Raw genomic sequence first — 21,104 nt, 5'->3', positions numbered from 1 at the left:
CTGTGATCCTGGAAAATTTAACCTTTCTGAGCCTGTTTCTTCATCTATACAATGATATTAGTATCACCCAATAGGACAGAGAGATAATTGTATTTTACACATAGTACATGTTCAGTAAATTTATGTCGAATAGATGATAAGCCTTTTGTAAAGGATAAAAGGTCATAAAATTATGAAAGGTCATAATCCAATATGCTTAATTGTCTCTAGTTTTTACATCCAAAAATTATTATGTAAGTCAACTGCTTAATTAGACACTTTTAGAAGCTGCCTTTCAGGTTACTAAAATAACAATTAGTAAAACTGTATTGTTATTGTAGTGTTCCCTCTCTTTACCCTCTCTTTGATTACCATTTGTGAACTCTTCCACTTTTTTATAGGGGAAATAATTCCACTAATAGATTTTTTTAATAGTTCCTATTTTGTAATTTTCTTAATTATCTTAATTAGTCTTCTGCCTGCTCTCCAAGGTATTTACATGTTCCAAATTGTGAAACTTGTTAGACTGTGCTCTCTCCCAAAGCAGGGAACAAGTCTGATTTAGTCTGATGGGTCTGACAACGAAGTCTTTCCCAGTCTGGCCCCAGCTACCATCTCTGTGCATCTCTTCTGCATCCCAGGTCCCTCCTGCTCACCTGCAGCTGCTCCTGGCTACTTTTAGATGCTCCTGATGCCAAAAGATCTCTGCCTGGACAATGTACCTTTCACCCAGTCTCCTACATAGCTTTCAGGGCTCATCCAGTCCTTTCCTCCAGGAAGCCTTGTACACCTATGATTTCCCCCAGCAGAGTACTAGTCACATTAGGTCACAATTGTCCACCATGCTGCTGCTTCAGGGCAGAAACCATTTTTATCCATGTAACAAGATGCTTGGTACATGGCCCCTTTCCCTGCCACGGCTGAATGAACAGTTCAGAGCTTGAGACGCAGGACACTGGGGGTCTCTGCACAGGATGGAAGAATGCCTTCCTTGTTCTACTTGGACATCCTGCTTCTACATTATTCCTCCACTTCTCACTCATAGATGGCATTTGTTTGCTCAGTAGATACTTGCTACTGATTTTTTTTTTTTGAACATGTAATTAATTCACACTTCTTTACAGGTTTGAATCCTCCTCCCACCCCTCCCCTTTTTTTTTCCCAAGAGGTTCTGAGTTTTATGAGATGATTTACGGAGCTCGCATTCACCAGCGTGGCCACCAGAACAAAAATGTTGGGTGGGTCTTAACGAAACGATAAAAAGTATTTATACTCTATGCATTATTCCTACCTCCCCCTAACCTCACCGGAGGTAAAGCAGAGATCCTGTTTATTTTTCCTTGCTTTTTTACTTATTCCTAGAAATAATAATGTATCACCATCGTTGGCCTCTCCAAGTCATCTGCTACTACTTTTAACTGGCCTCTTTGATTTGGACCAACCAACTCACTTTAGGCCAAATTAAGGAACTCCGGGGGCTCGAAAGCACTAAATATAAATATCTACTTGCCCCGACCGCTCCCCCAAATGTTTCCCATTACTGGGGCTTCGAGAGCAAGCACACATCCAAGACAGCAATCACATCAAATAGGGCCAAGGTGACCGCTCCCCCCCTCCCCCGTCCCCCGACGTCCCAATCAGTCACCACCTCCCGGAAGGAAAACAAACTGGCCGAGACACAACCCTCCACGTGCAACGGGCGCCCTAAGGCTGCCAGGCAAGGGGGCGATGCGCGTCCCCATTATTGCGCGCGCCGCCGCGCCCTTCCAGGAGTCTTCGCGTGACTGGCGGCGGTGCCAGCACCTTGGAGGCGGCGGGCGGGCTGTGGTGCGGGAGACGCGCGCGCTCGCCCGGGGATCGGGGCCCCTTGGTGTCTGCGCCCCCTCTGCCTCTTCCCGGGCACCGATCGCCGCCTTCCCGAAGCCCCGGGTGGGGCCGCGGGCGGCAGTGGCCCCGGGCTCTCGGCCGCTGCCTGGGAGCCCAAGGGTCAGCTTTAGTTTCACAACAAAGTCTCTTCGTCACTGCGATCCGCCTGGAGGCCAAAGCGGCAGCCCGCGCAGGGGCTGGAGCGCCGCCGCAGGGGCCGAAGGTGGGAAGAGAGCACGCGAGGGTAGGGTGACCGGCGACAGGGTCCCCGGCGGCTGGACTTACTCGTGTCACAACTGCGGCGACGAGGGGCTGAGGAACCGGTTCTTCCAAAAACCAAACCGAAAATGGGTAACGGAGAGGCCAGGGCAGCGCTAAGAGGGGTTCTGTCTCTGTGTTTAGGGCGAAAACTGCTCTGGCTTCCAGAAATTCGAGCCAGTGGTGGCTTTTTTCTTTCTTTCCTTCTTAAATGCGCCTGTGCGTCGGGTTTGAGGGGCGCCCTTTGCGCGGCTCCCAGTGCGCGACGACAGCAGGGCCGGCACGGGCGAGGGCAACCCTCTTCCCAGCACCCCCGGTCTTCCCAGTACCCCCTTCTCGGCCCCCAGTCCCCTCGCTGGGCCCCGACTCCCCTCCGCACCCGAGCCGGAGCCTGGGCCTGCTGCCCACGCCCCCGCGGGGTGTCTAGGACTCCTCAGCCCTTACAGTGTTTAAACTGAGGGAGAAGGTGGTGGGGGTTGGTCTATCAACATGCGGGAGTTAGGTGTGCTCGAGGTGCACCATAAGGGAGGACAGGCGGAGTGACAAGGTGGGTTGTTTTTTTTTTTCTCCTGCTGGGGTGGGGAGGACTTAAAGGGATATCAGCAGTCAGACTGAAACTTACTAAGACATCTGGGATTCAAATAATTTTATAAGTGGTCTTAAAGGTATGTACTCTTAACTTAAGGAAACTGAGACAAAGAGTAGTAAGTGGATTGCCCCCCAGTCGTTCAGCCAGGACTAAATGTCCTGTCTGTCCCTTTCTACTAATTTTTTTTTCTTTTTTTTCTTTTGCCTTTGTTGCATCATGGAACCCTTTGAGAGTAGGGTGAAGTTTCTGTAACCTCAAAATCCCTCTGTATCTGTGAGTTAATGAGGGCTGGAGCCAACCTGGATTCTACCTGTGAAGTATTTTGGTTTTGGATGAAGCATCCATCACAGGCCTGTAACCAGAGATACTCCTTCTTTAGGAACTTCTGCTTACTTGATTAGGGGAATCCAATCACAAGCAGTGAAAGATATGCAAATACTTTGATGATTTGCTCTTATAAGGACTCAGGCTTCTCAGTGAGCTTTAAAATGTTTGCAGTTCTCTCTCCCTCTCAAATAAAATGCCTTCCCCTTCCTCACTCAATTATTCACATCAAATGAGATCATGTAGGCAAAAGGCCCTCGGAAAGTATAAACCATGGCATGAATACAAATATAATTGTCCATACTCTTCAAACTCATCTAGAGTCACATGCTTTCCTGTTGTTTCTATCAGTCAAGTGTCTGTTGACTTGTACCAAATACCATGAAGTTAGAGTCAGAATCTTTCACCTTCAAAGACCATAGGTTATAGATTCTGAGATAAGACCAACACACAGGAAATAAGTAGAAACATGCACAGACTGATTTTTGGCCCTAAACTGCTGGGTGTTTATATGGATGCAGAGCCTGAACCTTTCCAAAATAGACCATCTATATCAGGTGAGAAGATTTCTTGTGGAAGTCAGTGCGCTGATAAAGTTTGTTAGCCTAATAACCCCAATATCTTGTCTTCATAAAAATATTAACCAAATCGGCAAATTGATGAGGAGGGCTTTGCCTTTTGGAATCCATTGCTTATCCTTTCTATCCATTATGACATAAAAATTTATAATATAAAAAAGCAAATCCAGAGTCTTTTAAAGCAACAATAACCACAAACTTCCAAATACAAGTGTCTGCTATGAACTCACCAAAAGCAATGAAAGTTTCTTTTGTCAAAGACTACAGGTATGGTATTTATTTGAAAATCATATTCATATTTAAAAAGTCAGTCTCTGTAACTTAGAAGTAACATATAATCTAAAATTTTTATGTATTAATACAGTCCTTTGATCCTAAAATTTCCTTAAAAAAATATATATATATATACACATATATGTATGTATATAGAGAGAGCAGCTCCCAGCCCAAATATCTGACCATATTACTTTGTTTAACTTCTCAAAACCTAGATTCATATGGTCTTTGGATGAAAACAGATCTAGACTTTGAACCAGTTTCTGGATTTGAAGGTGTGGAGAATTATTTCATTATTGCTCTTTAGGACGTGCCATGTGTTTAAAATATTGGCAGTACTAGATTCAGAAGATAAAGTCATTCAGAATTTTCTATTAAGGAAAATTGTTATTTGGCCAAAGTACACTTATTTTTGTGCAGTATACAAATTCTTCATATTCTCCAAAACGGGAGTAACAGGAGCCAATTTATTGAGTATAATGTATTCCAGACACTTGCTGGAATAAACAATGCTCTCGAGTCCCTCAGATGCACAGCCAATAGGGAGCTGTTGACTACTTGAGGTTTTTACACATCTCTCTGCCAGATCAGAAAACCAAATCCCAAATCAATCACAGGCACAGTGTGGATTTATAGTCCTGTTCGGGCATAGGGTCACAATCGGCAAATGCATTATACCACCTAAGATAGGCTTAATTTTAACATGAAATGTACTTATTTTTTCATTTGACACAACTGTAAGTCTGAATAAACTTTTCAGTAAAATTGAAATGTCCTTTGTCACACCAAGCCAAAACCCAATAAGACATATAGTCATAATTATCTACTTGAGAACATATATGTTTCTATTCATCTGTTGGTGTATTTATAAATATATGTATCTGTTGAATTTCCATGTAACTAGTAAATACCATAAGGAATCAATTAGGTATCTGTTGGTTTATATTGGACTGAGAACATTCAGCTGCTTACATGTCATAAAATACTAATCTTCACTGCTATCCTAACCTACCTTATGTACAATAAAGAAATGATAGGGTTTTTTGCACATGAGGGAACAAAAATTGCTTAAGTGTAGAGTTATACTCTAGCTTTACGGCATAAACACAGAACACATGTGACAGAAATGTATATTTAAACCCAGTTTCTATTCAGCCTCTCAAATACAGTTCCACAGAAGGCAGAGAGCAGGGGTACCTGGGTCAGTGGGTTAAGCCTTTGTCTTTGGCTCAGGTCATGGTCTCAGGGTCCTGGGATCAAGCCCCACATTGGGCTCCCTGCTCAGCAGGGAGCCTGCTTTCCTCTCTCTCTCTGCCTGCTTCTCTGCCTACTTGTAATCTCTCTCTGTATGTCAAATAAATAAAATCTTTTCAAAAAAGGCAGAGGGCAAAAATCAACAGAAGTTTTGTAGTTCATTAAGCATTTGTATTCTGTCTACAATGACAGGTTAGGTGTGTTATGAACACTCCTGATCAAAAGAAATGTTATGCTTCTCTCTCTCACACACACATCCACTTTAAAATTCCTCTTATTATTTGGTTTGGCAATGTAATTTCATAGAAAAATTTGTCAAATGCACCTAATGGGAGTTTTCCTTAAAAGAAGATGAAGATCCAGGCCACTGGCTTAGATGGAGATTTACTTCGGAGCATCAGTGGGAGAAGACTAGACCATGTGGGAATAGCCAAAAGTCAAGCCAACTCTTCAGGTGTGAGTTAGAAATTTTCTTATGTGCAGGAAACATTTAAAGAAACTTTCACTAGATCAGTCACTTTTTCCCCCAGTACTGGTCTTTTTTCACTTAGCTAAATCACTTAGTACTGTTAGCATCATGTTAACTCCTTCAGGGTAGGAGGTGTCTGGCCAGGGAGCATGAATGGAAGGCACTAGAATAATAGTGCCAAGAAAAATGATGCACAAGACTGATCTCTATGCTCTAGGGCCTGTATATTATAAAAAGTACGTGTGAGTTTTAGTCTACTGTAATATCCTGTGGTCTGAAAGTTAACGTCTATGCCTATTGCTCCTCTAAAAAAACAGTATGAGGTAAACCCTGGAGAAATTTACTCACTAGACAGGAACTTATTATGTGAGCCATAAATTTTGACTTTTACATCCAATTTCTTGTTACATTAGGACTGGTTTTCTAATCCATTTATTGTTGACTAACATTAGCAAATACATTTCCCCCTTTCAAAACTTCCAAAGAACATCATCAAATTCTTTAATCATACCAGGCATTTTGGAAGTATCTAATGAGAGGATGCTTTATGCACTTATAGCTTGGGAAACCAAGTGTGGGATACAATACAAGGGTTCTTGGCCAGCTTTCTACTAAAGCAAAGACTTAAGGTTAATTTTCAAGTAATGTTTTACCCGTGTCTTAGGTCTCATAAATAAGTACTCTGTTAAACTTTATTGTACATTTGATTATTTTAAAAAAATACCTGTTTTGTTGCTCTTTTCCTTTTATGTGAATCTTCCAAAGTTATTGAAATTCAGTCTTTTCTGCATATTTAATCTAATTTGTCTGATTTTTCTGTTCTTTTTATCATTTTTCTCCCTTGGCACATATATACTTTTCATTCTCAACTACTGTTAGAGTTGAAACTTTCCTGCTTTTATCCAAGATGCTTTTATCCAGATCATTCTACTTGTTAACATATATCCATTTGTGAGCTGCCTTTACTTTTATAAAGAGATGATATCTAACAAGTGCTCTGGGCGATTATGACTCCCGGATGTGGCAGTCACTTGTTCTTGCCCATACTCCAAAGGCAATGGCTTGATTGTTCTTTTTACATTTCTGTAATATCATATGACAAACAACCATCAGATTTATTCTTCTTTCTCACAACTAGGCACTTTTTAAAACAGCACCTTTTCCCCCAAGAATAAAATTGCAGGTGTATTTTTTAAAAATCAAACATAATTGCTCTTCCAACATAGTTTCGAACAACTGCATGCTCTATAAGTAAACTCTAATGGCCAGCAGAACGGAAATTTTGGGGAGTTTGACTCATGAAGAGTATGAAGTTGGACCTCAAGTTTATGACTTTCAGATTATATTTCCCCAGACATACGACTTGTGCTTATCTAGGTTAAATCTCATTTGCTATTTCCTGACCATGTTTTTGGCAGATAGCTGATAGTACTTTTGTTGACTTTTGGTTTATAATTGTGAATTACTATTAACATTTTCTTAAAATTGGTTCCATTTTGTGAGTCTGCCATTAGGCAAAAACAAAACTAAATGGGTAGAAAGCCCTGGATAAGAAAACGTGGATTCAAAAAAAAAAAAAAAAAAGAAAACGTGGATTCACTGAAAAGATGTAACATGAAGGATTTATCCTATAAAAGCATAGATTGTGGACTGAGGCCATTTAGATGAAACAATCAGCTCTCATTTGGCCAACAACAAGCATGAAGAACGGTATAGAGGTAGCTGTAAAGATAATTTTCAAACTGCCTTGCCTTGCCTGCCAAACCAAGTACCATCTAGATGCCAAAATTAGTGCCAAAGGAGTAGTGGAAAGGAGAAAGCAAACAATCCACTGTTTGTTTGATAAGCATAAAATATTTATGGTGAGGAAAATTATGTTTCCAACATTGTAATTGTCTTTATTTCTTAACATGTAACAAGAGGCACTGAAGAGCTGTTCTTGGTAATGAAAACCTAATGTGTCCTTGAATATTAGTCAGATATTCAGAGAGCTGAATTGCTGATTGGGGTTGAGGTCTTCTGTTTCTGTTTTTGTTTTTGTCTGTTATTTTCTTTGTTTTGTTTTGTTCTTTGCCTCCATGTGGGTTCTTTCCTAACACCAGACATTTTGTTTGCTTGCCTTGTTTTGCTAGAGTATTCCATTTTATCAAACAAATGTTTGATAGCTTAAGCAATTCTTGAAGGAATAAAACTTAAAACTGTTTTATGCATTGTTTAAGCCATTACCTTTACATGACATTAAATCTATAAATGAACTAAATCATAGCCCCAAACCAGGATGCTTATGGTGAGTATGAAAGGGGGGGAAATCCCAACAGATAAATTTTATTATTCACTTTTCAGAGTGCACAGCATACTGCCAGCTAATGGCCATTTTACTCTAGAAATCCTTGTCCCTGGATTTTATCTTTTAATTTGCTTGTAGATCCTGAAATAAATGCCTAGCTCAATAATTTGCCTAAATCTAACATGATACAGATATTTCCTTTCACATCAGAGAATTTATTTATATATTCAAAAGGAAAACAAATCATGACACAATCAGCTAAGGAAACTACTGAATTAGCTGGGGCAAAACGTTTGTTGGATTGAAAAAGGGGTTGTTCTTCTGTATTATGTGTATAACATGATCCCTGGGATGACTGCATTGCGACCACTTGTAGTAATTTCTAATCTTTGAAGTTATGTAAAATTTTGTTAGCAGTCTCAAGTCATTCATTCAATAGGTTTGGGTGTCGTTCCAGCCACACGGGGAATTCTAAGGCACAATCAGTTACAAGGACATCGATGGAGGCTAAACACATCATGCATTTACCTGCCTTCAGGGCCGATGGAATTGGATTGCGAGTAAGACTGGGCGCCCGGGGTGTGAAACAATGTAGAAAATTAAACGTGAGCTACAAATGCTGATCAAACAAACCATTTGCCTCGGAGAGAGGTGTTTACCCTTCAAGAAATGTTGCGAATGCGGCTGCAAGGGTCAAACGTGGATGACTCATTTGATGTGGAAATTGAGCTAGGAAGTTTGAGGAGACAGACAGACAGACCGAGAGAGACAGTCTGGGGTCCCGCGCACGGGGGCTGGGGCGACGTCGGAGGAATCGCCTGACCAAAGACCGTGAAACGACGTGAGCTGGATTCAGATAGTTAAGCAGAATTCACCGCGGGCAGGAGGTTTTTCCTTTGTCGATTTCGCCTTCGTCTACGGAAGTCTAGCTTCTTTCCTAAGCCTCGTCTTTTTCCTCAAGCCTAGGACGCCGGCACAGTTTGATGCTCTCGGAAAAGCCCCGAGACTCGGGTTGCTGGTACCCTGTGCAGGCGCGTCCGGTCGCTCTGCCTGGTCGCTTTGCAATTTGATTTCAGGCCTTTTCCCCCACTAGGCATTTTTTTTTTTTTTTTTTTTGGACTACTTGAGAGGGGGGGAAAACTATATAAGAAATTCGAGAACAGACTGTGGGATGCAGAATCGCACACGTGGTCCTGCAAATGGGATAAGAGGGTGGGGGAGGTGGAGAAGACAGAAGTGAAACTAGAAATTATGGTACGGCTTTAGAATTTGAGAATCTCCCTTATTCTTTTCCAATATACGTTGTTTTTCGTTCTTCACAGCTGCCCTTAGCCAATAAAAGTGGAAGAGGGAAGATAATGGCCTGAATAGTGACGTGCCTACGGACATAAACGTACAAGCAGCTCGCTGGCGGGGAATTTTGCGGAAGAATCTCAAAGAAGGATGCCGTTCCCCGGGCTGTTTCTAAATAAATGTACATTATTTTTCCAAAAATTATGAGCAGTTCTATTGTTCAAATCCAAGATGCAATAATGCATAGGCTCCCTAAAACGGGACATTCATATTTCATATATTTAGAGATGTCTGAAACCTTTAAGAATTAGACAAGATGAAAAGACATCCTTTTATGATCTGTTTTGTGTAGCTAAACAGGTAGGCAGATAGGCGAAAAAACGGTTTACTTCTGGAAGCTGTTTTGCTTCAGAATATACCTTCCATTTGCTAAAAGTTTATATTATCATAAATAAAATCAAAAGACAAACTGTCAGTGCAATGCATCATTTGACAAGTAAAATCCAACACAAATTTTCTTCGGAAAGGGATGATAAAACAGAGTGCTACCGCTGACACCTCAGTTAAGTCACGATTTAAGAAAAAAATATCCCCTCCATAAGAACGTTGTTTTTTTTTTTTCCTAACATGTCTTGAGTTAAACATGTTAACAAGATTGTAGTGAAAACTCTTCATGATGTAAACATCCAAAGAAATTCTAGATTGATTATCTTCAGGGACCGCAAAGATTTTATTACTAGATATCACTGAAGTAGTGGAACCAGAGGCTGAAAGCCTTAGGACTCTAACTGGGTGGTGAGGGGATTTTAGAGCACTATCTCCCAATTAAAAAAAAAAAAAACTTCATAAAATGTAAATGGAATTAGTTGAGCGGAATTTTATTTTTCCAAGATTAAAAATATGTATTTAGTCAGTTTGGAAGGCCCACTGCCAATTCATGAATGTATCAGAATAAAACACAAGAGCAAGTGCCAAATACCTGTGGTTTATGTAAACTACATAAAATCAGGTTTTTATAGTTAGGTGGATAATAGACGGATATAAAATGATAGATAAAAATCAGTTGTTATGGCTTGTCGTGGATTTCCATGTGCTTTTTAATTTTCCTAAGGTTCCAAATTTTTTCATTTACGAACACTTGTCCAATATAAGCTTCTGAAACTGCAGCAGGCATCATTTCCTTGCTTCACTTCTCAGAAGTACATGGGAAAAGACAGCCAGAGATGCTTCTAAGTGAAGCGCGTCCTTGCTGCTTGACCTCCGGAAACAATGAGAAGTGTTTGGCTATCTCCGCCAGGATGCTGGGTGTGAGGGGTGTAGGCGAAGGGACTTCAACTGCCGTGCCCCATCCCACCTCTTTAAGAAGCTTTGATTGACGCCCATCTAGCACCATACTTGGGGTGCGAGGAAGGAAAGGAGAAATTCGGGCCGGAGCAGGAGGGGGGAGAGGGGGTGAGGGGGGTAGGGGTGGGGGCATTTTACCCCGCCTCGGTGAGGAAGGCTGACCTGGAAAGCCCTCTTGGGACTCTTCGGTCCCACAGAGGGTTAGGCGGATGAGCACCCGGGCCTGCTTGTAGAACGGGTGTCTCCGTTGCTCCGTTTCTCCGTTGCGGGTCTCTCCCGCCGGCGGTTGCTCTGGCCGCCTGTGCACCCGCTGTAGCCGCGAGCCACCCGGGCTGGGAAACCCGCTCCCTCCCAGGCGGCGCCTATTACCAGCAGCTGCTTCTGCTTAGCCCCGCGAGGATCAGTTTGCCCCAACCCACGGCCTCTCCATGGGCTCGATCTCCTCCCACCCCTCCCTTCCCTTCCCCGCCTCCCCCACCTAAAGCTCCGCAGCGACCCGGGCTATTCTTCGCGGTGGCGCAGTCACGCGCGCAGGTTCTGAGCTCCAGAATGGGACACTGGGGGAGGGAGCACGAAGAATTAACCAGAATGACCGAGAGGCTTTGAACCCACCCAGGGAGGTTGGAGGAAGGCTCTGGGGCGGTGAGATTAGGAGGCCATAGGCGGGAAGGGCGCCGGGCTCCTCTTCCAGCAGGCAGCTGCCCCTCCACCCGCGCCGAGGAAGGGGTCGGAGGCCTGGGCGGGAGAGAGAGACGGGGTGCCCTACCCGCCACCTGTAGCGTCGGGGGGGATTGAACCCGCGAACAGGATGCCGGGCGTCGCAGCCCTGGCGCGGGGCCCCGGGAGCTGGGGTAAAGCTGGCCCCGGCTGGCGCTGGAGAGTGCGCGCAGATCTCCGAGGCACACCTCGTCGGGGCTGCCCCCGCACTCCCGGGTGGCTCGCCGCACTTTCAGCTGGGGCTAGAAATAGCGCCCCGGGAAGTGGTAGCAGGAGCTCATAAAAGGCTTTGTGGAAACTGGGCCAGGCAAGCCGACGATGCTCGGAATGCCGCGGTGGGCGCGGGGCACTGGGCTCGTTTCTGCAGGGTCCGGCTGTGCAGGCCGCTGGCCGCGCCACGAAGGGAGCCCTGCTGCAGCGGGCTGGATTCGGTTTCTCTTCCGAGCGCCGAGAGGGAGTGGGACCCCGGGCCTTGGCAAGAGCTGTCTGCAGACGGCGGGCCGGGCCCTTGGCCCCGGGGCAGTAAGGGGCCTAATGCCGGCCCGCTCGCTGCAGAGAGGCCTGTTCTGCCCCTGACGGTGGTCAGATACGTAAGGATATGCTTCTGAAGAAAAATTTCGCCGTAATATTTTGGGAAACTGGGCTCTCGGGGCTGAGATCAGTTAGGTTCCCGCGCCCTCCCATAACTTTGTTTTGCCGGCTGAGCACGTAGAACAATAGTATCTCGCCAGCCTAGAAGTGACCGAAGCCAAATGGCCTATCGGGTCCTTCTCCCCGCCCACAGCCTAGAGTAGGGGGCTCATCCGTCAGCGCAGGGCACACCCATTCGCGCCTGTGTCCTATCTGACAGCTGGACGGGATCTCCGAGGCCTTGCGACCGTCCAACCGTGCGGTGCTGCGGAGGAAGAAACTGACGTTCCCAGGGGTTAAGTGACCTGCCTAAGATGACAGGGCCGTTACATCCAGAATCTAGAATAGTGCCTGGCGCGGGGCGAATCGTCGGGGAAACGTGTTCAGTGAAGGAATACCCAGGCAGACTCGGGAGCTGAAGCCGGGTCGGAATCCCAGTGCACCCCCTTTCACCGAAGCCTAACCACAAGCCGGAGCGTTTTCCGCCCATCCCGCGCGTCCGAGGCCAGGGCACAGCGTTCCCAAACCCAGATGCCCTTTTGAGGACAGATTCCAGAGAACCAAAGGCTCTTCACCCTTCCATAGGGATTTCTGAGAATCCCCGGTCTCCACCCCCCAACTCCCACCTCAGTTTTCATCTTGCCGTTCTGGGGACTTAATGTGGTCAGTCCCCTTTCCTTAGTATCAAAACCTGCCGTAGGCAGAAAGTTACAATGAGTTAAGTCTTTCTCCCCAGTCTCCTCTCTCCTCCATGGCCATCCCCCCCGCCCCTTCTTTTTTTTTTTGGCGGGCTTAACCGCAGTCAAGTACAAACCGTCCACTTCAGGGCAGGGGTGGAGCTTTTAAAGGTCGCCTGGAGAAGCTTTAGCATCACTCCCACCAAACCCCCACCGTGAACAAATAATCGAAGTGGAAAAAAGCGTGCGTGCAGTGCCTCACAACTGGAAGATAAGAACACACCTCCAGCCCAGACACACCGCAAGGTCATTGTTGCCTTTAGCTAAAGCCTTGTAGGATTTCTGGGGCCGCCACTACCGTGGGGGAACCACGGTTTCCAGTCCCGGGAAGGAACGCGGCGAGGCGCACCCGGCGAAGTGCGGAGAAACCTAGAGTGCCCAGCCCCGCCCCAGCTGTCTCGGGTTCTTTCTGCCAAGGCAGTAAACTGGCGGTGCTGTAGGCGGTCAGACGATGCCCAGCTGCCATTTACCGGAGAAACACCTTTGCTAATGCGTTTAGGGAGGTCGTTAGTCGTCAGCCAAGTGCTACCTGAAGACCCATAGGGCTTTTTCCAGGTCTAGGCACACTGCTCTAGAAGGTGGATTCGGAAGTCTTCGGGAGGTAGAGAGTGATTTGGGGTATTTTCGAGATTTAGATCAGGAACTTAAAAAAAAAAAATCACAACCTGACAGAAAATATGTTTGTAACGCTCGGACAGTCATCGTGGGGGCACCTGCAGGAAAGGTGGATTCCCGCCTCTAACATAGGGCTTGGCATATAGAAGTGCAAGGATCCTCGAATGAGTAAGTGCCAGTGTTCGCAATAATACGGGTACGGTTCCCCCCCCCCCCACTCTGGGGAGCCCTCAGCAGTTACCATCTTCTCTCTTTCTAAGATTTGTATGAGACCCAAGCAAATAATTTCAATTTCATGATTCTCAGCCCATCTAATACATGTACAACATGGAGAGGATCCGACACTAGCGTTCCCTCAGACATAGTTGTCATATACCCTGAGATTAAGTACTCAGTGTGATCAGAGAAATACGAACCCATGCTTATAGTCACAATTAAGGTATGTAAAGTCACATACAGTTTTTTTGACAATGGAAAGGAGCTGGCTTCTTTGGAACAAAATAACCAAGAGAGATGTTCTCAGATTTGTTCACCAACAATAAATTTGGGCAGTATATAGTGTCTAAGGTAATAGTCACTGTAGCAGAGAAATCAAACAGTGAAAGTGTTCTTAATGATGCAATTTTTTTTTCTTTAAATCCCCTACTCTATTGTACCTGTGCTCACACAGGACCTCCACATCTTTCCATTTTCTTATAATAGGAAAAGTTCCAGGTAATATTACAAATCATTCTGGAAAGAAAAAAATGAATAACGGCATTTCTAAGACTAGCTGTAGACGTGCGCAAATCTCTCATTTTCCTGAGGTTAAGCCTCGTTTCCCTTTCTGTTGCAATTTAAACCTAAAAGAATATTTATAGGTAATCTTAAACTCTTGGTCCCACGTCTCTCAACAAAGAGATTTTGTTTTGCCTCGACCGTATAAAACTAGAGGCAAGGGGGCGCCTGGGTGGCTCAGTGGTTTAAGCCGCTGCCTTCGGCTCAGGTCATGATCTCAGGGTCCTGGGATCGAGTCCCGCATCGGGCCCTCTGCTCGGCGGGGAGCCTGCTTCCCTCTCTCTCTCTCTGCCTGCCTCTCTATCTAACTTGTGATCTCTCTCTGTCGAATAAATAAATAAAATCTTTAAAAAAAAAAAGAGAGAGAAAAAAAAAAACTAGAGGCAAGACATTTCGCAATAACGGGGTTTTCACTTTCGCCTTTTAATGCCACACACTTTGTCTTCCAAGTACACTTCAAGCAGACATTGCCAATATGTGAATTGAAGCGATATAAAGAAAAATCTCCTTTTGGCCAGCCAATCTGTGGAGTCTGTGGGGATGAACAGCACTCCTAATTCCTCCAAGCTCCATCTGTGGGAATGATGAAACGCAGCCATTATGGAAGATTATGAGGTTAAATTAATTAGGTTCTTCCATTATACCCCAGTCTTGTGGAGATGGTTGCCATTTTCTCTTTAAATGTCATTATTTCTAGATCTAGTTAGCAGCTGATGCAATTAAAGAGGAGATAATGTAAATTTAACAATACAAATAACACTTTCTTTCGTGTATGTTGAAAAATGCACGAAGGGAAGGACCAGCTACTTGTACCTGTCCGCCATAAACAACCAATATAACTTGTACTTTGAAAGAATAAAATAAAAGCAGCCAGTGTGCACTTGGATTCTTCAGTGAATTCTTGAATCAATACTTTTGTTTCATGTTTTCATGTTCTCAGTAATGTTAACGTATCCAGTTACAAACTCTTGCCAGTAAGAAAGAAAATATGCCCTGCCGTGCACCCTTCCAAACACTTTTAAAGAATCATGCTTTATTTTCATTTGGAATTATGATTCTGATTGTCTGCTGTATCTTTGCAGTGTCCAATGGATAATGAGTAGACACACTTAATTCCTACACTAATCACCTGAGTTGAAAACCAGGGTCACATTAGCAGACCCAATAACATCTCCGAACTTGTACAAAAGTGGCACATATAGGTACAAAAATAGCACTAATTATGATATTTATTCTGCCACCGCAGAAACAGATCAGAAAGACCGGTAGGCTAATGATCTATACAGCAAGTATTAAAAACAGATGTATTCCTGTGGCATTACAGAGTAAGAATGTATTAATAGGTGATAAACTTCATAATCCTAATAAAATAAGTGCAATATAATAATTTTCTGATTCTTTTCAGCCTCTCAAGGATTATTTCATTAGTCGTAGAGTTAATGAAAACTTTGATAATCCAGTGTCCACTGTTTCTAGGACCAGTATTTTAAAAGATCATAGATAATAGATAAAAGCTCTTTTGTCCACAAATAACACTGTTGTATTTTCAGTTTCTTCCTGTTTCCTATGAAATGAGAGGCACTGCAAAATATGATTCAGCTTATTAAAATTACAGCTCATTTTGGTAGGAGGTGTAGGGACACCTTTGGACTTCGAATGCATTTGTGGATTTGCCTTGAGGGGTGAATGGGTGGTTCAGGCTGGGATAGCAGCCTGTCTTCAATTCAGAGATATGAGAAAAGCTGTGACGTCGTCATGACTCCCTCCTCCACCTCGGGGTGCATGGGTTTGGGCGGAGGGATCCTCGCTTTGGCTCACCTTGATGTGTGGGTTGTGTAGCCTCAAGGGATTACAGATGAAGACAGCTGGCAGGCCCGACTGCTCTGGTGAGCGGAGAGGGCGGGTACCCTGGTAACTGTAGGCTTAGACAATGTAGTGACATTGTCAAAAGCTGCCTCTGATTCAAAATCTTAAATCCTCAACCTAAATGCATGTGAGAGCCTTTAGGTGGTATCAGTAGTCTGGGAAACTAAAAGTACAAATGTATTTGGAACTGGGAATGTCTCTGGTTTATGGAAATTTACAGTTTAGGAAATGGTAATTGGATTGAGAAGAGGGAACCGAACAATCAAGTCTAAAAATTTAACTTGAATAAGATATCTTCTAAACAATGCATTTAAAATTTGCAGAGAGCCCAAAGTAGGTCATCAACCATCAGAAAGATATGCCTTCCCCTCACTCTCCTTCTCCCCCCACCCTTCTCTCCTTTGCCAAGTTCCCAAATCAACATTTTCTTCACTTTCAAAAAGGAAGATCTAGATTTTGGAACACTGAAATCTTTTTCCTGCCAGACCTACTAAGATATGCGTTGCTAAAACTTAGGTAGTCAGATTTGAGAGAGGGAGAGAGGAGAAACTTGGTGTTTTAAAGGACTTTGCCCTCCTTTCTCACCCTTGCTCTCTCTTTTAGCGGAGGGAGGGGGAACCGTAAAATTTTCTGCAGCACACACCATAAATTGCGTTTTGTTGAAAGTTTTAATACTTAATTTAAAGTCAAAGGACATTCTTTTGACTACTTTAGCTCTTGCTGTTCATCTGGGAGAAAATCCATGTGGCAAATTTAAGTAATTCAGTAAAATTTTCCAGTATCACCTTGTTTAAGGCAAACATCTTGAGGGGAGCAGGTACTTTGAGACAGGAATCAAAATCTGTTTATGTTGAACAATGAAACAATTAACATTTATTAAAATACTCATTAGTTCAGAATTTTAAAATGTAGATTCAGTAGATCTACAGAGGAGGAAATTAATTGGATCAATATCAAGAGTGTGAGCCACTGTTAGTAAAATTCTTCAGAATACCTTTGAACAATCTTATCTCTCAAGCGATATTCAAACTTGGATGGGAGATCAACTCTTGATGCTTTTTGTATTGGGAAACAGAGCTAACAAAGAACTAATCCAGCATTTCTGCTAAGGCAAGGAAGAGTATGGATTCTGATATTTAAAGGAATTAATCACTGTGAATTTGTCTAAAAGGAAAAATATGATGACTCACTCAAGGAAAATTCTTAATCTTTTCTTATTTGTAACCTGCTAGGAAATGCTTTCAATAATTGCATTACCTATTTTCTGATTCAGACATTTTTTCAGGCATTATCAAAATAACCTATTATTTGAATATATTTTAAAGGAATTCTGCAGAATGCACATGGAATTCACCTTGTTTTTAAAAACAGAAACAAAAATGAACCTAGTGTAGTTAATACTCTTTTTTTTTTCCACAAGAGATGTGATGAAACCAAGCCTCAGAGCATTTTTTAATGTTGATAGAACAGGTTTGAAAAAACTTGTCATATAAATCAAACTGTTCTGGGGGCAAACCCGTGTTGTTTTTAAACCACAGAGTGGGTCACTGGGTGTGGTTATGCACATGGTTGAATGGTGAATGTATAGATTAAAATGCATTTTGCCACACTAGTTTCCAGAGGATTGTTTTGGCCTGGTGCTCCAAACCATGAGCCAAAACTTTGGTCAGTATTTTGACAACAGAGCCAGGAAAAACAAAAAAGGCTTAGCCTGTGAAAAAGAAATGAAGATGTAGTGAAGGAAAACAGTAGTCTCTCTGCCACTACCTTACTCAATCCATATGTGGGCTTAAACACAGGAAATACCCACCATTCACCGCAATCAAGCCAGAGGCTTGTGCATCAGAAAGTGCCTTGTGGAACTAATTGGACTCTATTAAGATTGTCATTGACATGGGAAAGCATTTTGAAATTTTAAATCAGAACATGCAATGTACATAGAAAAAGATAACAGTCACATTGTTGATTCAGGACTACGAATATAGGCATAATACACACATGGACGTGAAAGATTTGTATGGGTTATTCAGTGATGTACTGTGTTCATTACCATTCAGGAGCATGTTTGTCCTCCTTCACTTTATATGTTTGTTTTTAATCTACAATCTTTCCAGAATGGGCAGATTTCACTGAATAGATTCTGGGCAACACCTCATGAGCAGAGAAAATCCAAGCATTGCCAATTTAAAATGATAATCAACAAAGTTCATGGTACTTGCCATGACAGTAAAGTTTACAGGGAAAAAAACAAAAACAAAAACCATAGTTGGAAATAATGGAACTTCAGGGAACTTTTTTGCTCGTGATATTGGACAAAACACATAGACTGTAAGTATTCAAGCTCACACACAAATCTGATTTTGCCAGCAAATCTTTGGGAAAGAGTATGCTACAACATTTGTACTTCAGGTATCCTTAAAAATTATGCAAATATGGCATATATGGGAAACTTATACTCCCTTTGTTCTTGTCACAGTCTATCATATTATTACTTTGAGGCTCTCCCATGGAGCGTTTGCCCTTAGTTCTAACAACTGTCTCAATGTTATGGTTGCCAATCATATCTGCTTTATAGATAAGGTTAACTTGTTGCTAATATTCTTGGGTCTAAAATCATTACTTGGTTTGCTTTCTTTAAAAATATGATTTTCCCAGGGCACCTGGGTGGCTCAGTGGGTTAAAGCCTCTGCCTTCAGCTCAGGTCATGATCCCAGGGTTCTGGGATCGAGCCCTGCATCAGGCTCTCTGCTCAGTGGGAAGCCTGCTTCCTCCTCTCTCTCTGCCGTCTCTCTGCTTACTTGTGATATCTGCTAACAAATAAAATCTTTAAAAAAATATGATTTTCCCAGTATTAGGAGGAACATGCTGTATTTCATCTACGTAAGTATTTTGGAAGGCATTACACTGTGTAGTCATTTGAGTCAAGGTTTCTTTTAGTAGGGAGGGTGACAATAACCATTCTACTTTAGAAGACAACCAATGCTAAATGTAGACAAGATGATTTCATACCACATTTTTCAGTCCATTGTTTACTGCCATTTTTTAGTAGTAAGTTTCTTTATTTTGTTAGTTTCAAAATATCTTTTTTGTCATGGGTCACTTCTAGTGTAGTTCAACATTTTCTCCAATTTCAAAAACAAAATGATTGCAACTAGGGAAGGTATATAATTTGTGTTCATGAAACTTAGATTTACCATGAAGATATTGCCAAAGGAAAGGGGAAGCCGGACAAGCAACAAATAATTGGGAGGCTCTGATGTGTGTGTGTGTGTGTGTGTGTGTGTGTGTGTGTGTGTTTAAATCATAATCCTATTATGTAAACTAACTCTGATTGCCAGGTTCTTTATATGAATTCTGAGATCTAATTACAGATCTTTATATGGCTAACTCACGTAATTCTTACAACACTTCTCTGGAGTAGGTGCATTTATTACTCCAATCTTATGAGTCACAGAGAGGTTACTTGTCTGAAGTCACACAGCTAGAATTCAGAGCCTAAGTATTTTATTGAGAAAGGATAAAATATTGGGACCATTGTCCACACTAATCTAAAAAGTGTGCAGAAAATAATAAAATAATATCAGGTAAAAAGTGGGCAAATAAAAAAAATAGCCACTGTGGTAATACGTTATTCTATCAGTTTGATATGGTGTCATCTTCCCCCCAGGCACATTGTCTTTCATATATGCGTACCACGTGAGCATACACCATGCCACTTTACAAGCATAAAAGGGTCTCATTGAGATGGAGAAATTCTCTTCAGTGGGAAGGAAAAGTAATAGACTATAAAAAAAGAGAATGGAAGAACATGGATTATTTACATTTTCTAAAAGTAAAATAATTTTGAGGTGGGGGTGGGATTAAGGAGGAAGACTGGTACAGGAGAAAGAGCTTTGCTTTGAAGTCAAGCAAACCTGGGGTCTTGTACAGGTCTAAGGTCTCAGTGTCCCCATCTGCAAAATGGAGGTGGTCCAAAGTCATGTGATTTTGAGTGTCATGGGCAATCTCACCTTGGGAAATGCGTAAGCAGCCTGGTTTATGGCAGGTGCTCTGAATGGGCCTGAATCTTAACTCTGGAAGACTGAGGTAGATTCAAGTTTTGGCTTTCATTTCATGTTGTGAAGTGGTTGTGAAAAGAAAAACCTCACAATTTTGTATTGAGAATTTTAAATTAGGTAATGTAGATTAGGCACCTACTGGAATTCTTGTCATAAAGTAGATGCTCAATGAGTACCAGTTATTTGAGAAAGAGTAAAACAAGAGCAATAGAATTTGAATCTCCATGTCCTTTCGCATCCCTTTAAAAAAAAAAAAAAAGGCCAAATAATAAATTTCTATTTTCCATATAGCAAAAGCCTGGATTCTACATTTCTTGTTTTCTTTTTTTTTTCCTCCCTTGTCCTTTTTATATTTGAACATCAGCCTTTTCATCTATAAAATGGGTACATTTCCACTCTTACCCCAGTAGTGGTAAATTCTTTTTTTTTTTTTTTAAAGATTTTATTTATTTATTTGACGGAGAGAGAGATCACAAGTAGGCAGAGAGGCAGGCAGAGAGAGAGGAGGAAGCAGGCTCCCTGCGGAGCAGAGAGCCTGATGCGGGGCTCGATCCCAGGACCCTGAGATCATGACCTGAGCCGAAGGCAGCAGCTTAATCCACTGAGCCACCCAGGCGCCCCAGTAGTGGTAAATTCTTACAATATCATTAGAACATTTTTAGACAGAATTGAATTTCTTGAGATTCTCACCTCTCTGGTACTGCACACAAAAATTATTAATGAACTGACATTCAGTGAGACATGAGCTATCCTTTTGTTAGGCAAAATTCATAACCCCAGAAACCCAAGGGTAATTTCCTTCATTAGCTTGAATAGGATGATAATTTAATCCAAACAGATTTGACTCTAAAAAGTAATTTCAGGACAAATCTTTCCTTCTTTTAAAACCAATTGTGTGTATGAATAATTTTCATGCAACAATTTACAAATGCCAGTGGGAAAAATAAGTGAAAGAAAATGTAAAAATATTTCCAGACTTAAAGGAAAGACTGTCAGCTGAGAACGTTGTGGGTGACAGTTACACTGTAAGTCACCAAGAAAAGATCAAGGCACTTTGGACAGTACCTCTGTGTTCTTTATGTTATGACCTTTGTTATAGCAGACTTGGAGTGATCTTGACTAAAAAATCATCCCTGAGGGTACAATGAAATTTGCTCGTTAAACTATTTTAGTGTTTTTGCTGGATA

Source organism: Meles meles, chromosome 1, assembly GCF_922984935.1.
Source record: "Meles meles chromosome 1, mMelMel3.1 paternal haplotype, whole genome shotgun sequence".
In the NCBI taxonomy this organism is placed as follows: Eukaryota; Metazoa; Chordata; class Mammalia; order Carnivora; family Mustelidae; genus Meles; species Meles meles.
This window is presented reverse-complemented; position numbering follows the sequence as displayed.